Source organism: Ammodytes marinus (genome assembly GCF_949987685.1).
Source record: "Ammodytes marinus genome assembly, chromosome: 1".
NCBI lineage: Eukaryota > Metazoa > Chordata > Actinopteri > Uranoscopiformes > Ammodytidae > Ammodytes > Ammodytes marinus.
In genome coordinates, this window is record NC_137230.1 from 25,181,331 (window position 1) to 25,195,116 (window position 13,786).

Sequence of the window (13,786 nt, forward strand, 5' to 3'; positions counted from 1 at the left end):
ACATAAAAACTCAAAATGTTTTCTCCATGCAGACCTTTCTCTCAGTGTTATAACATTATAACTCACACTCTGATATTCTTTCTCAGGCCAATTTTTGGTTTCAGACTGGCTTGGCAAGCCATTTTCCAGTATGTTGTACTGCAGGAGTTCCCATTTACCACTGTAGCAAATAATGAATCAATTTAATAGAAAACCACACAACAGATATACACAACATGAGACCGTGTGCTTACATCACACCCTCAGCATCACTTTTTCCTTGAATTGAGACTTCTCTCTAAACCACTTGCAGAGGGTTGTCCTAACTCTCTCAGGGGACAAGACATTGACTTCACATGCTTTGATGTGTGTTTGAAATGTTACTTCTTAGAGTGGCTTTCGGCAAGCGACTCTTGTGAAGTAGGGTCAGCGTGAAGGTCTTTTCAAAGAGGCCTTTTGGAGAGTCTTTGAAGCCCTTCCTCAGACCATGTTGGTGACGTACTTAGGTCTGCAGCCTGCCAGGGGCCACATTTGCCCAGCCACTGTTTGGGATTGACAGCCATAATTAATTGGCTGTTTGAACGTTGCCTTGGATGATCTTGGGTTAAGTGCTCATCCGGCATTCTGCCCACACAAAGTTGTGTCTTCCTCACTGCACACAGATATGCACATATACAAAAATAGCACTGCTTGATCTGTGTGGAGTGGGTTGTTGAACCCATTCAAAGAGGGTACAAAATACTGGAAACAGATGTTAGGGACAGAACGGTCCAAATAGGTCTCTGTCTCTCTGTCATACTCTCTCTCATACATAAGTTTCTGTGTTGATTTTGGCCTAATACTTGTATTCTCCATGCATATTAATTAGTGTTTTCTGCCAAGCTCTATTTGTACATACTGTCTATGCTCTTGGTGTGACTAATGCTGCCTTCCCATCAACAGCCTGAACTATAGAATCCGGTCCCAGCTTGTAAAGTGTGTACTGATGAGACCCCTGCTGCAATTTAAATAAGCAAGCTGGCTAGAAGAGCGTCCTGTTTCCATTAGCTGTCCATCTACATCAGATTGAATGAAGCAGTGGTTTACATTACTGCCTGTTTTTTTATGTAGAAGTTTCTCACTGGTGCCTGTTTTTAGATTATCTGGCCATCCATGCTGGTACCCGACTGTAAATTAACTGCATATAAACTCTGCTGCATATTTCTGAATTAGTACCCCATCTGCACTAGAGCTGCAATATAAATTAAGCGATTGCTACCCAAGCTATTTGTGTGAAAAATAATGTTCTTGTACATGTTCATGTTAGTGTGCAAGCTGCCATTAGATAGTCGTCTGGCACCTGTATGCAGATCATGAACTTGGCTTAATTGCCAGTATATTTAAGTGGGAAAGTAGTCTATGCCTGTTTTCACAGGATATTTTCAGGAGGTGCAGATGGCTTGTGTGTGTGTAGTGTGTGTTGTGTATGTGTGTGTGTGTGTGGGGGGGGGGGGGGGGGGGGGTTAAAATGGGTCTGAATATTCACCTTGATGGCCCACTCACTGCAAATGGGTTGTCCATTTATACCAGAGTCTGAGAGAAAATCACCAGGTCCTTATGACAGACACAGACAGACATCAATGCTAAAATTCAACAAACTCTTGCTCAGCACAGCATTTTCAACAAAAGAAGTAGAGTACAGGCTTCAGGAAGCACACAGAGAAAACCCTGCTGTCCTGGTCTATGTCCATCTATCAGAAGAATGACTTCTACCACGTCTAGACCTGTTTGAACATTAAGTAAAGTATGATTTATCTGCCCTCTTCATGTCTTCATCTCTCTTTTTTGTCCTCAACCTACTTCTAATTCAATATTTCCCCAAGCTCTCTGTTTCATCCTCTCTCTTTCATATACATCATCTTCTCTCTCTCTCTTTCTCTCTCTCTCTGTGTTTCCCTCTCTTTTCTTCTCCTCTTTATTTCCCCCTCTCTCTCTCTCTCTGACAGTGATGAATTGCCTGTTGGGTTGAGTAATCCATCTTACCGTATCCCACACCTGAACACACACTCTCTTTTCGTCCCCCTTTTTACCATCCATCCGTTCTTACCTCCTGGTACCCTTCCATCCCAAGGTTAGTGAGGCTCACTAGGGAGGAACTGAAGGTAAAGATCTGGCAGGCAACTCCTGCTTTTACATGTAGAGAAATACTATATGTACCCTCAAAAACAAATTATACACAAACTCTCCTCTTCTACTTTCTACTTATATAATGCAAAAAAGCCAAATAGATATAACTGATGAAATGAGAAGGCTATACGGCCACACTAGCAGCTCTGTGAGGCTGTACTTGGGCACAGCGATGCTTCAAGCTAAATGCTTATATAATAGCATGCTAACATGCCCACAAAGATAAAGATAACATGTTGATGTTAAGGAGGTATGATGTTGACCATGCTCAACATCTTAGTTTAGCATGTGAGCATGCTAACATTGGCTTATTATTTACACCAAACAGAATAGCTACTAGGAAAAGGGGATTTCAACAGAGCAACTCATCTGTTATACTGTATGTTTGCTGAAAAAAGGAATGCCTGTAAAGTCTTATTTACATAAAACCATTAATAGGCTTAGGCTATTTAGAAAACTGAAATTTAAATAAACAGACCATAATGCACACACAACTTCATGTTTGACCAGGACTCCAACCAATTTGTCAGGTGCTTTCTCCAGACCTACACAAAGAGGTTTTATGTGCTTTAACATAAACTTGAAACCTCCTCAGGGTGTGCTTGATTCCCCCTGCGAGCCTCTAAAACTTAAACACTTTTTTAACAGTCCTATTTCCATGAAAGTCTACTGAGTGTGCTTGCTCCTTTCGAAACCTGGTAAAGGCACAGTAGCACTCATTCATACATGTGAGCTCTGTGAGGCGAACAGAGTGCCTCACTGTTGGCTGCCGAGCTCCTCAAAATGGAGCAGCTGAGTTTGAAAAGTTTTGCTCAAGAGCAAAGTTGTTACTGAAGAGAGAGTGGAGATTTGTTCATTCATGTTTCACATGGAAATCAAACCTGGACTCACATGACAACCGTCTGGGCCACAAGTTTGATTTAACCGCTATACTGCCAGTGCTGATACCAATACAATCCGTAAGATGTTGCTTCTGCTATCCAATGGGAGAATCAGTTAGATGGGATGAAGCCAAACAAGGGGGGGGGGGGGATACAGGGATATATGGAGGGCGAATCCTGATTTATGACTCCCTCTTTGACATTGTATGTAGCCTGGTAGGAACTCGCTACATATAACAGTAAACAACAACAAGCATTTCAAACCACTCTCAATCCAGCCCTGCAGGCTCCATCTGCTCAAGGTAATTGGAAAGTTTAATGGCTAGAGGCTATTCTCTATGTCTATGATTGAAGCACAGATTGAGAACAAACAGCCAATTTAATTATCTCTTTCTCTTTCTCGTTCTCTTTCACACACACACACACACACACACACACACACACACACACACACACACACACACACACACACACACACACACACACACACACACACACACACACACACACACACACACACACACACACACACACACACAGACAGACAGACAGACAGACAGACAGACAGACAGACAGACAGACAGACAGACACTCACGTTCTTACTCGTTCTCTCTCTCTCTTCCATTTGCTACCTTTGATTAACGTTATGAGTTTTTGCCATTCTGTTTCTTTAAACCTGTTTTCACTAGTTCTCTCGCTTCTTTCCCCCCCTCAAAAGGAGAACATGGATGATATTTATTTCTATCATTTAGTGTGGGGTGACAAATGGGAAGAAAGAGATCAGGTCAAAGGACCAAAATGATCTTAGATTTATTAGTTATGAATCTATCCACTTGACTCAAACACTGTTGACAAATTGCACAAACACACACTGTTGCAGAACCATTGAGCATGTATGGCATTACTTGCATCACAGGCAAATGTTACATTTTGCAACCAAGAAGGAGGGATGGACAGGTTTTCAAAAAAAGAAAAATCTTGTATTGGAGACCCGTAAAAAAAAAAGCCAGAAATACAACAGTAATTGATCCACAGCTATTGCATTGAAGTCTGCAAAGGAGCCGGTTTGGAAAACTGCAGCTTAAATGTCAACCCAGTTCTTGTTTCACCTCGTGCCCTTTACAATGCTTGGACACAATAGACTCGCAATGCTTCTTAAAATACACACTCTCACCAACACACATGGAGTTCTCGTCTTCTTCTATCTTTGGCATTAGCCAGCCTCTTAACCTATATAGTTAAGCTAGGAATGCACACACATGCACACACACAGTCATTTGCAGCCCAATGGTGACGTGTATTTAGAACAGGAATGCCATTACAGTACTTGTAAAACATGGACAACAGACTGGCAGAGCCTTGGCTCTAATTTTGACCCTAGAAGGTAGGTCTCTTAACACAATAAGCACACATGCGCATGCACGCGGGCACACACACACACACACACACACAAATGTACAAGGTCACTGCACCTTTGAAAGAGAAACTACGTCATCTCTTCCCACACACTCATCTTTCTATTCTTCTCCCTATCCCACTTATGTGCTCTCCATATCTTTCTCTTCAGCTTCCAATAGAGTACTGATGAGGTAGCACAGTGGTTACAAAACATCTTCGCTCTAAATTTAGATCCACCATTGAATAAAAACCTTTTAACCTTGTTTAAAAAAGCTCACATTTTCTTAGGGACATGAAGAAGGAAATATGGATCCGGCAACATTAATCTTGTTGGTTTGTAGAGCATTTCAGAATGCAAAGTTTAAAAACATGATATTTGACAGACCCAGAAACAGCAGTGTTTCCTCCCTAAATGAAGGCACAACAGCAGTCGTTCACTGTATCACACTTTAGTGAGCTCATATTCTGTAAATAAAGCTGTAAGCCAGAACAAGAGCTGGTGAGAGTGTGTGTGTGTGTGTGTGTGTGTGTGTGTGTGTGTGTGTGTGTGTGTGTGTGTGTGTGTGTGTGTGTGTGTGTGTGTGTGTGTGTGTGTGAGAGAGAGAGAGAGTTTGTGTGTGTATGTGTGTGTGTGTGTGTGTGTGTGTTTGACAGAAAACAAATTGATCCCTCTCCCTATAGGCGACGCTTGGAGCTGTATGCAGCAGATGCGTCGTGATGACTTCATCCTTTCTTTTATGTTCATTGCACATTGCTACACATCAGCATCCAGACTAGCGCAAAAGTGCTACACAAAGGAAACTAATTTAACAAAGGGGAGAGAATTCCCATTATTTAACCTTATAAATTTGCTTTTAGTAGTTTAGCCATAATTTTTTAAGAACACATACGGGGTAAACCCAACACATGCCGAAATGCCTTAACAGTAAAAGTTGAAAACTTGTACTTTTTTCATGAGGATAAAGTTAAGTATAGTCATCACACACACACACACATGTATCATTGTGACTCACACCTCCGCCTGTCATGATATTTCCCAAGTGTGAGCTTCTGAAGATAGATGTGTTATATCTGACTGGCTGATGAGTCTGTGACGGTGCGTGCGCGAGGTGTGTTTGCGTGCATGCTTCTGTGTGATATTTCAGCCTATGACAGCAGCTTGGCTAATATTAAAAGTGTGGTTAGTGGGTCTTCAACTAAACCGAGCGAGACTTCACAGTTTCACAGGGTGCTGGAGCTGGCACCTTCAGCGCCTGACACACTGGGCCATTTTCTCTTTCATCTTGTCTCTGGATGATGCTATATAGAAAAACTTTTACAAGTCGAAACACGCACCCAAGAAAAACTGTGTCTGAACAGGCACAACACATTTTGCATGACTGACAGGTTGAGGGATAGATAGGCTTAGATAAGGAGACAGAGATAGATAGACAGATATATATTGACTTACACTACTTGATATGTACTACTAAATATAAAGCAATATTCTAAAAGTATATGATGATGCAGATATATAATCTAAAACTTTGTATCACCACACATACAAACACACCACATACAAAAATCGAGTCATGAGGACAGAGCCAGAAAAGACAGCTCAATAACTAGTGTATAGTATTCTCTACTTATTTCTGTATTGGGGAGATGATAGAGAGGCAGTTGCCATGGTAGCTACAGACCTCATGGCAGCACCTGCTGCCACTGTAGCCACCATCACCCAGTGTACGTCTGTTCTTGGTAGTTCAGATGCACACATGCCAGTGTGTGTGTTTTCATATGAACCTCAGGGTGTGTCAGTGTGTTTTCACTGCAGTTGACTTGCCTGTTATTGCATCATGTTGTCGTGTGGTGGATATGTTTGCTTTGGTCTTGGAGTCTCTTGGAGTGGAGTGAACTACTGTACGCATAGGTGCAATAATTGTATAACTGGCTTTTCTTTGTCACTGCTTTAGTTGGACTTAATCTGTCTATTTTGTCTAGAGATATGTGTTTATTCTTGATTTATTTGACAGAAAACAGGATAGAGTTGACCCGGGCTGATGATGACAAATGCCCCCAGCTAGAAAATCCACCATGCTCCATCTTTGTGTGTATATTGAACCTTCATTTCTAAGGAAGTCATTATAGGAGAGACTTTGATAAGAAAAAGAAAGTAATGCAAACATTTCAAAGCCCTCATTACATTAATGACAACTGATTTTTGTTTTTACCAGACTTTGGCATCAAGTCACTTTAAATCCTTAACCAGTGAGCAAGTTGAAGTTCAGTTCAAGAGTCAAAATAAAGCAAACTTGCAATGGCACCCACTGTACAAACACATTTTCATATCGTTCTACTGGATCTAATGCTGTGTGTCTTTGTGTTAAATATCCTAATTAATGCACATTGGTAAACTGAAATGCATCCTCTGCCGACTTTTGGAACTGGCAACGATTTTTGTAGCCTCTCTGACTGCCAGGTTACACACACACACACACACATACACACACACACACACACACACACACACACACACACACACACACACACACACACACACACACACACACACACACACACACACACACACACACACACACACACACACACACACACATACACACATACACAGCGCACTGACTGTGGCAGTCTACTGGCCTGGCTAGTTAGTCAAATTAAGTGTGTCCTCTCCGGGTCAGTGACTGTAATGACAATGATGGCGCTATAAGGGAAAACTGTTCTCTTTCCTTTCTTCTACTATACCCCTGCCACCACTCCTTATTCTCATCCTCTTCCTAAATCTCCTCTCCTAAAATTAAATCTTTTTTTCTCTCATCCTTTTTCCAGAGTCTGATTTAGAAAAAAGATGAGTGTGGATTTTGTGAGTGAGATTGCCTGTTAGAGTGTGGTCTGTTATGCTGCTGTCTTGGTAATGGTACTAGTACTACTGAGCTGGGTTAGCCAATCCTTTTGTCTCCATGACTGTATCTATTCTTCAAGCTATAGACAACATTAAGTGCTGGGGAAATTCCACAGGGGCCCTGTCAATGCAAATGTGTTCCTGGAGGATTTTAAGTAGCACATTCTTGTTGGTTTCACCTCATCCCAGAGGGGCTCTACTGGTTGAGATCTATCAACACAGGGGTAGAGGGGAAGTAATTTTTTATGCTCTTCATAAGATGCTGTACATTAGCTCACTGACCGAAGCTATTTGGAGAAGAAAAAAATAATTCAAGCTGGCTCGTATTTTTTTTTAAACATTAAATATAATTATGTTACTTGATGAGACCTCCCCAGTAGATAGAGTGAACTACCTGCTGACCCACCGCTGATCTCATCTGTTAGCTTCTGAGTTCTGCCAGCCTCCTGACCTTTCCCATCAACCAGGCATTTCCACCTCATTTGGATGAGTTTTTTTTTCGAATCTCTCTCTATACACTTTGTAAACACTGCAGCATCAAGTAAGCTGTATTTATCACATGAATGTTTGAACTACACTACATTAGATTGTACAGGGAGGGTCACTTAATGTACTGTATGTAGCAAATATTATACACTACTTTGTAGTTTAGTATGTATTAATAGTAGAGGTGGGCATAGATTAATTTTTTTAATCTAGATTAATCTAGATTAATTTTGGAATTAATATAGATTAATCTAGATTAAAATGGCTCATTTGAATTCATTCATAATATGTGTGTGCTCCTAAATAATGACTCAAAGTAAGTCTTTGAGAACGTGTTTCTCAAGCCAGGTGGCGCATCAGACCAGGGGCTCATCTCCTGTTTCCAACATGCATCACAAACTGCTTGAGGAAGCTGTTCTACTATGATAATTGGTGATGAAAATGAATAATGTTCAACAAGATGTTACATAGTAACGCGTTACCGGCATCGGACCTCTTTTTTCTAACGCGTTACTATCTCCAAACCAGTAATCAGATTAAAGTTACTCATCAAAGTCACTGTGCGTTACTTTTTCTGTCATTTTCCTTAGTGAAACATTTTACATAACTGCACAAGTGACTGCGATTGCGATTTTATGTAAATAAATGTGCGCGCATGTGTCTCTAAACTCTCCAACTGCTCCAACCGCTCCTCTCGTCTTTTTGGTAGCGCCCCTCGTCTCTGCCATGCAGCGTGTGTGTGTGCCTGTGTCTGTGTCTGTGTGTGTGTGCAGCAGCATTACGGCCGAGTCGAACTGTGGCGCAAAACAAAGTTTTCCCCCCGATGAAATATAGCGTCTGCTTTGGGGATATTTAGGATTTGGGTACGGTGACGTTGAAGAGATAGAAGTGTTTAAAACTTGGAAACTTATAGTCACGCGGCGACCGGTGGCCACACACACCCACCCTGCGTTCCAATACCCGATTGTGTCGTGGGCAAGTGATGGAGAGAGAGAGAGCGGCGGGTGTGTGAGAGAAGCTTCGCCCCTCGTCTCTGACATGCAGCGTGTGTGTGTGTGTGTGTGTGTGTGTGTGTGTGTGTGTGTGTGTGTGTGTGTGTGTGTGTGTGTGCGTGTGTGCAGCAGCATTACGGCCGAGTCTAAGCTGAACTGTACAAATGACTGGCTCCCTGAGCCGAACAGGAGGTGGAATAAGAGTCACGTTAACGCCGATAACGGCCCACCACTAATTAATAGCCTTTCTAATCATTAATCCCTAGCTTGTGTATCTATTGAATCAGAAACACAAAAATCTTTTTTTTATACAGTATAAATATAATTTAAATAGAGAGCATACAGTAATACCTGATCCCGATAGGTTTGTGTGATGTGTGCACTTTGGGATGGGTCTAATTGACTGAAATCCAGTAAGAAGCTCCTCAATTCCGCCCGCATCAGCATCCCTACCATCACACACACACACACACACACACACACACACACACACACACACACACACACACACACACACACACACACACACACACACACACACACACACACACACACACACACACACACACACACACACACACACACACACACACATCCATCCATCCATCCATCCATGCCGTCTTGCTGTTATTGATGAAGTCACCTCTTTATATGGTAATGTCTTTCACACCTGAAAGGCCTCAGGAGGGTATGGTCTCTCTCTCTTCACACACTCTCACATACTCTCTCTCACAGACACACCCACACACACACACACACATACACACACACACACATATACACACACGCGCACCCTATCACACTAACTATATATATATTCTCGCTTACCTATCGCCAAAAGCGCTCACATGCACACTAACTATTCACATGAAGGCCATATATTTTCACCCTCTCTCTGCCTCTCACCATCACGCACACAGCTATGAGGAGCCCATTAACGCTGATGGAGATATGTATGCAGCTCACATCTGTCACATGTCGCTGCCGTGGCAACACCAGCTGCCGTGGTTACCGGAGGCCTGCTTCCGAGTGTTATGGGATTTGGTTTATTACAGGATGGCTAGCTACCTGTGTGCAGACACACATCCCTTTGAGGACAGACTGCAGAGCAATAATACCCCAACGTTTGATCCGATAAGTAGACTAATTGCAGACAAATGACTTTCTTTGGGTGAAAATTTTAAACTGACTGGGATTAGTTAAATTGATTATATCCATAAGAGTGTTAAGACCATTGGTTTGCAGGTTGGAAATACATCTGAACCAGCAGATAAACCATCAGATGAATTACTAAAATCTTCTGATATGGGGGCTTTTTTATTATGTTGAGTATTAAACGATTCAGTCGGCAACATTAGGGTACTTTTGCATTTCACTGAAAGGATGTGGGTGTTTTACAGAGCACATTTAATAGATTGCTCCTCTTTACATTTGGTGAATCTTATATACAATATATATATAATATTGTTCACTTCAATTCCAACATTTGGAACCAGAATAATACATCTTTAGTATTTCTTAAATGTGTGTTTAAAAGCTATACTCACCAGATTATGTTATTGTTAATGCGTTGCCAATGAATGGTTGTATCATTGGCAAGGGAGCTGGTTTGCTTATGAGAGTAAGCAGGGAGAAAACTCTGGAAAAGAGAGTTGGCCTAATCCTAAAACAAGAAAAATGACTCCTCCTTATGCAATGGCAAGCATTACAGTTCTCATGAGCATTAAAGTCAAACATCTATGTACTAGAAGCTGTTGGCAGCTGTCTAATCTACAGCCAAATCTAGGCAGACACATCAATGAGTTTGCTAATATAAATATTTTAAGTGGATATTTATATTTATAACTCGGAAACTCCAATCCTCTGTCTGTACATCATCTGAAATGTTAGTTTTTATTGTAAGGAAAGTACAGATAAAAGCAATCTCAATAAATCTCAAGTTGCCAGTAAGAGGACTTCAGGGAGTGGATATATTCACAAACATGTCCTTATTTGGTTTCATTTCTATATCTGAAGTGGAACTGTATATGTTTCACTTTATAAACATACATGGTTCTGACTTACTTACTAAATTACACACATACACACACACCCACACACACACACACACACTGACCCACTTTCCGGAGCTGAACTGAGCCAACCAAAAACAGGAATACAAGGGATGAATACACACACGTATATACAGAAACACAGATATACACACTAGCAGAGCAGGGACAGAGGCCATAAGTGAGTACAGCTGCATAGCCACTACCCAGATGTGCTCTTTAGTCCTGTAGTTAAAAGTGTGTGCATTTTTCATGAGTGTGTTTAAACCTGAAAACATACCCTGCTCATTCTAATCCCTTAACAGAACAGTCTTTTGCCGTGCACAGCCGACCATAGTGCCCCAGGCATAATGACCAGCCTCTGTCACTCACACTCTCTCTCTCTCACACCGTCTGGCTCTTTTATCTAGCTGTCTGAGTAACAACAGTAATACAAGGTTCTTAGGTGCTTAGAAACTACTCTTGAATGTTTGTATAAATGAACGAGTAGTCTGTTCTGAGACATAAACTGTAACTTAAACACTGCACAAAAACACTTGTGGTTACAGTAACGTAATTTGCAGTAACTTAGGGTTATTGGATGAGTCCACAAAAACACTGGTTTCTCTAATATCGTGATATCTAAGCAGTGACAAATTCTAACATGACACTTTCTTTATATTTGCATTTACAGAAATATGCCACAGAATACATGCTAAATAAGTGTCCTACACATACATACACACACACACACACACACACACACACACACACACACACACACACACACACACAAACACAAACACCAAACTGCAGACATCCAAACAGCAAAATATTCAACAGTAAGACCGGTGAAGGTCAGCATTTGCATAGTATTAACAGTGTGTGTGTGTGTGTGTGTGTGTGTGTGTGTGTGTGTGTGTGTGTGTGTGTGTGTGTGTGTGTGTGTGTGTGTGTGTGTGTGTGTGTGTGTGTGTGTGTGTGTGTGTGTGTGTGTGTAGGTGTGTGTGTGTGTGTGTGTGTGTGTGTGTGTGTGTGTGTGTGTGTGTGTGTTTGTGTGTGTGTGTGTGTGTGTGTGTGTGTGTGTGTGTGTGTGTGTGTGTGTGTGTGTGTGTGCGCATGCGTGCGTGTGTGTGTGTGGCTAGCATGGGGCAAGCATGACCTATCATGTATTCATATCCGGAGACAAAGACAGGTCGACATGGTTCAGAGGAGAGCGTGTGTGTCGGTTGAGGGGGTACATTAGTTGGTGGATGTGTTTTTTTATTCTAGCTGTGAGGGGTCACATATGTCCCAGTGTCCTGTGGGAATAACAATGGGGGTCTCTGCTGACAGAACCACATGAAGACAAATACACACACACACACACACACACACACACACACACACACACAGTTTAAGTGCTGTTCTTGCACATTTGGTGAAGTAGACAGATTATTAGGTCACACTGCTTCACCAAGGACATGTGTCCAGCTTTTCCCCGACAAAAAATACCGCGAGGTCAGTTCACTGAAAAGTATGAGAAAGAAACCACACTGTAAGAAAGAAAACCAGCAAGGAAATCCTAACAGGTCGAAACAGACTATGCAACACTTTCAATATGTTTACCCAAAAGTTTTAGTAAGGAATCACTCCTGAAGCACTGGAGCTATGCTCAGTTGGCAATAGCAGAGATTATTGACAGTTTAGGACAGCTCCTAACCCGTAAATAACAGTGCTGAGAGTATTGCTCACACACGTTTTTTTTTTAACTGGGGAACCTAATAACTGAGAAATGTACCAGAACAAGGGTTATTTTCCTTTTAGGTAAATACGTGTTGTTCTAAGTCCCTCACACCATGAATCAAGTACCGTAAAAAAGATTAAAAGATTCAATTGAAAGCTAATTAATTCTACTAACGCTTTTCAATGGTTTCAAGTCACTCTTTTTATTACGAACTACAGTGGTAAATTGCTGCAAGTAAGGTCTAGCAAACACACTGTAAAAAGTTGAACTGATTTTCCCACTCCCACCTCCTCAATCCATTTTCTCATTCACATGTGAATGAGCATGATTGCACCAGCAAGATTGAAATCAGTTCATTCAACAACACTGAGATTACTATATCTGACAAACCCCATATGAGTTGATACAGCATGGTTGAATTTTGTTCAAAGTGTTATCATTTAACCAAAATAGCTAAGAACAAACATTTAAATTTAACAAGATGCAATTGAGTTGACTGCATATAACATTATATTTAAATTACATGATAAAGGTTGGCTGACATTACATGATTTTTTTAGATGGAATATGTGTGGCATGAAAAAAAATCATGTTGGTCCAATAAATTATTTTTTTGAGTGTATTTAGTATGAATTCGTCAAACACAAACACACTAAAATCCTTGATCATAGATAGATTTTGGTTTATGATGGAACTGCAAGCCATTTTCCTTGTCTGCAGCTATTAAATGTATATACTAAGATTTCCCCTACATGCAGATATATTATCTACAAAGATATTCAGTACCTAAACCAATTACAAAACTCAGTCAGTAGTGGGCCTGCAGTGCTTTATCTACACACAATAAAGTTAACCAGAATGGGGAATCTTTAATCAGCCTGGACTAAATAAATAATAAAACCCATCCTCAGAAATAACATTTTAATTAGTGGTCTGCCCACTGACAGTCCTCATTTACCGCCACTGTTCCTAAGTACGTATATCCAACTGCTATGTTCTTGAGCAAAATGAGAGCCCATTGTTTCCATCTCTGTCTGTGCCTTACTGGCTGTACAGTAAGTCTCTGCTCCACTGTAGTCCCAGATACTGCTCCCTCTCGCTGGATGCACTTTATTAGCCCAATAGTGCATAATGCATGCACTATTTGTTACCAATTAACTCCAAGTCTGATGTTTGGCCCCGCTGTTTTCATAACTAAAATCCAGTCAACTGCAGCAGAACATCATCA

General features: G+C 41.2%; 1 protein-coding gene across 1 annotated transcript in view; it reads right to left on the reverse strand.

Moving 5' to 3' along the window:
* kif26ba (kinesin family member 26Ba) overlaps positions 1-13,786 on the reverse strand; it is a 90,878-nt gene that overhangs the window by 72,868 nt on the left and 4,224 nt on the right. The window lies entirely within an intron of this gene.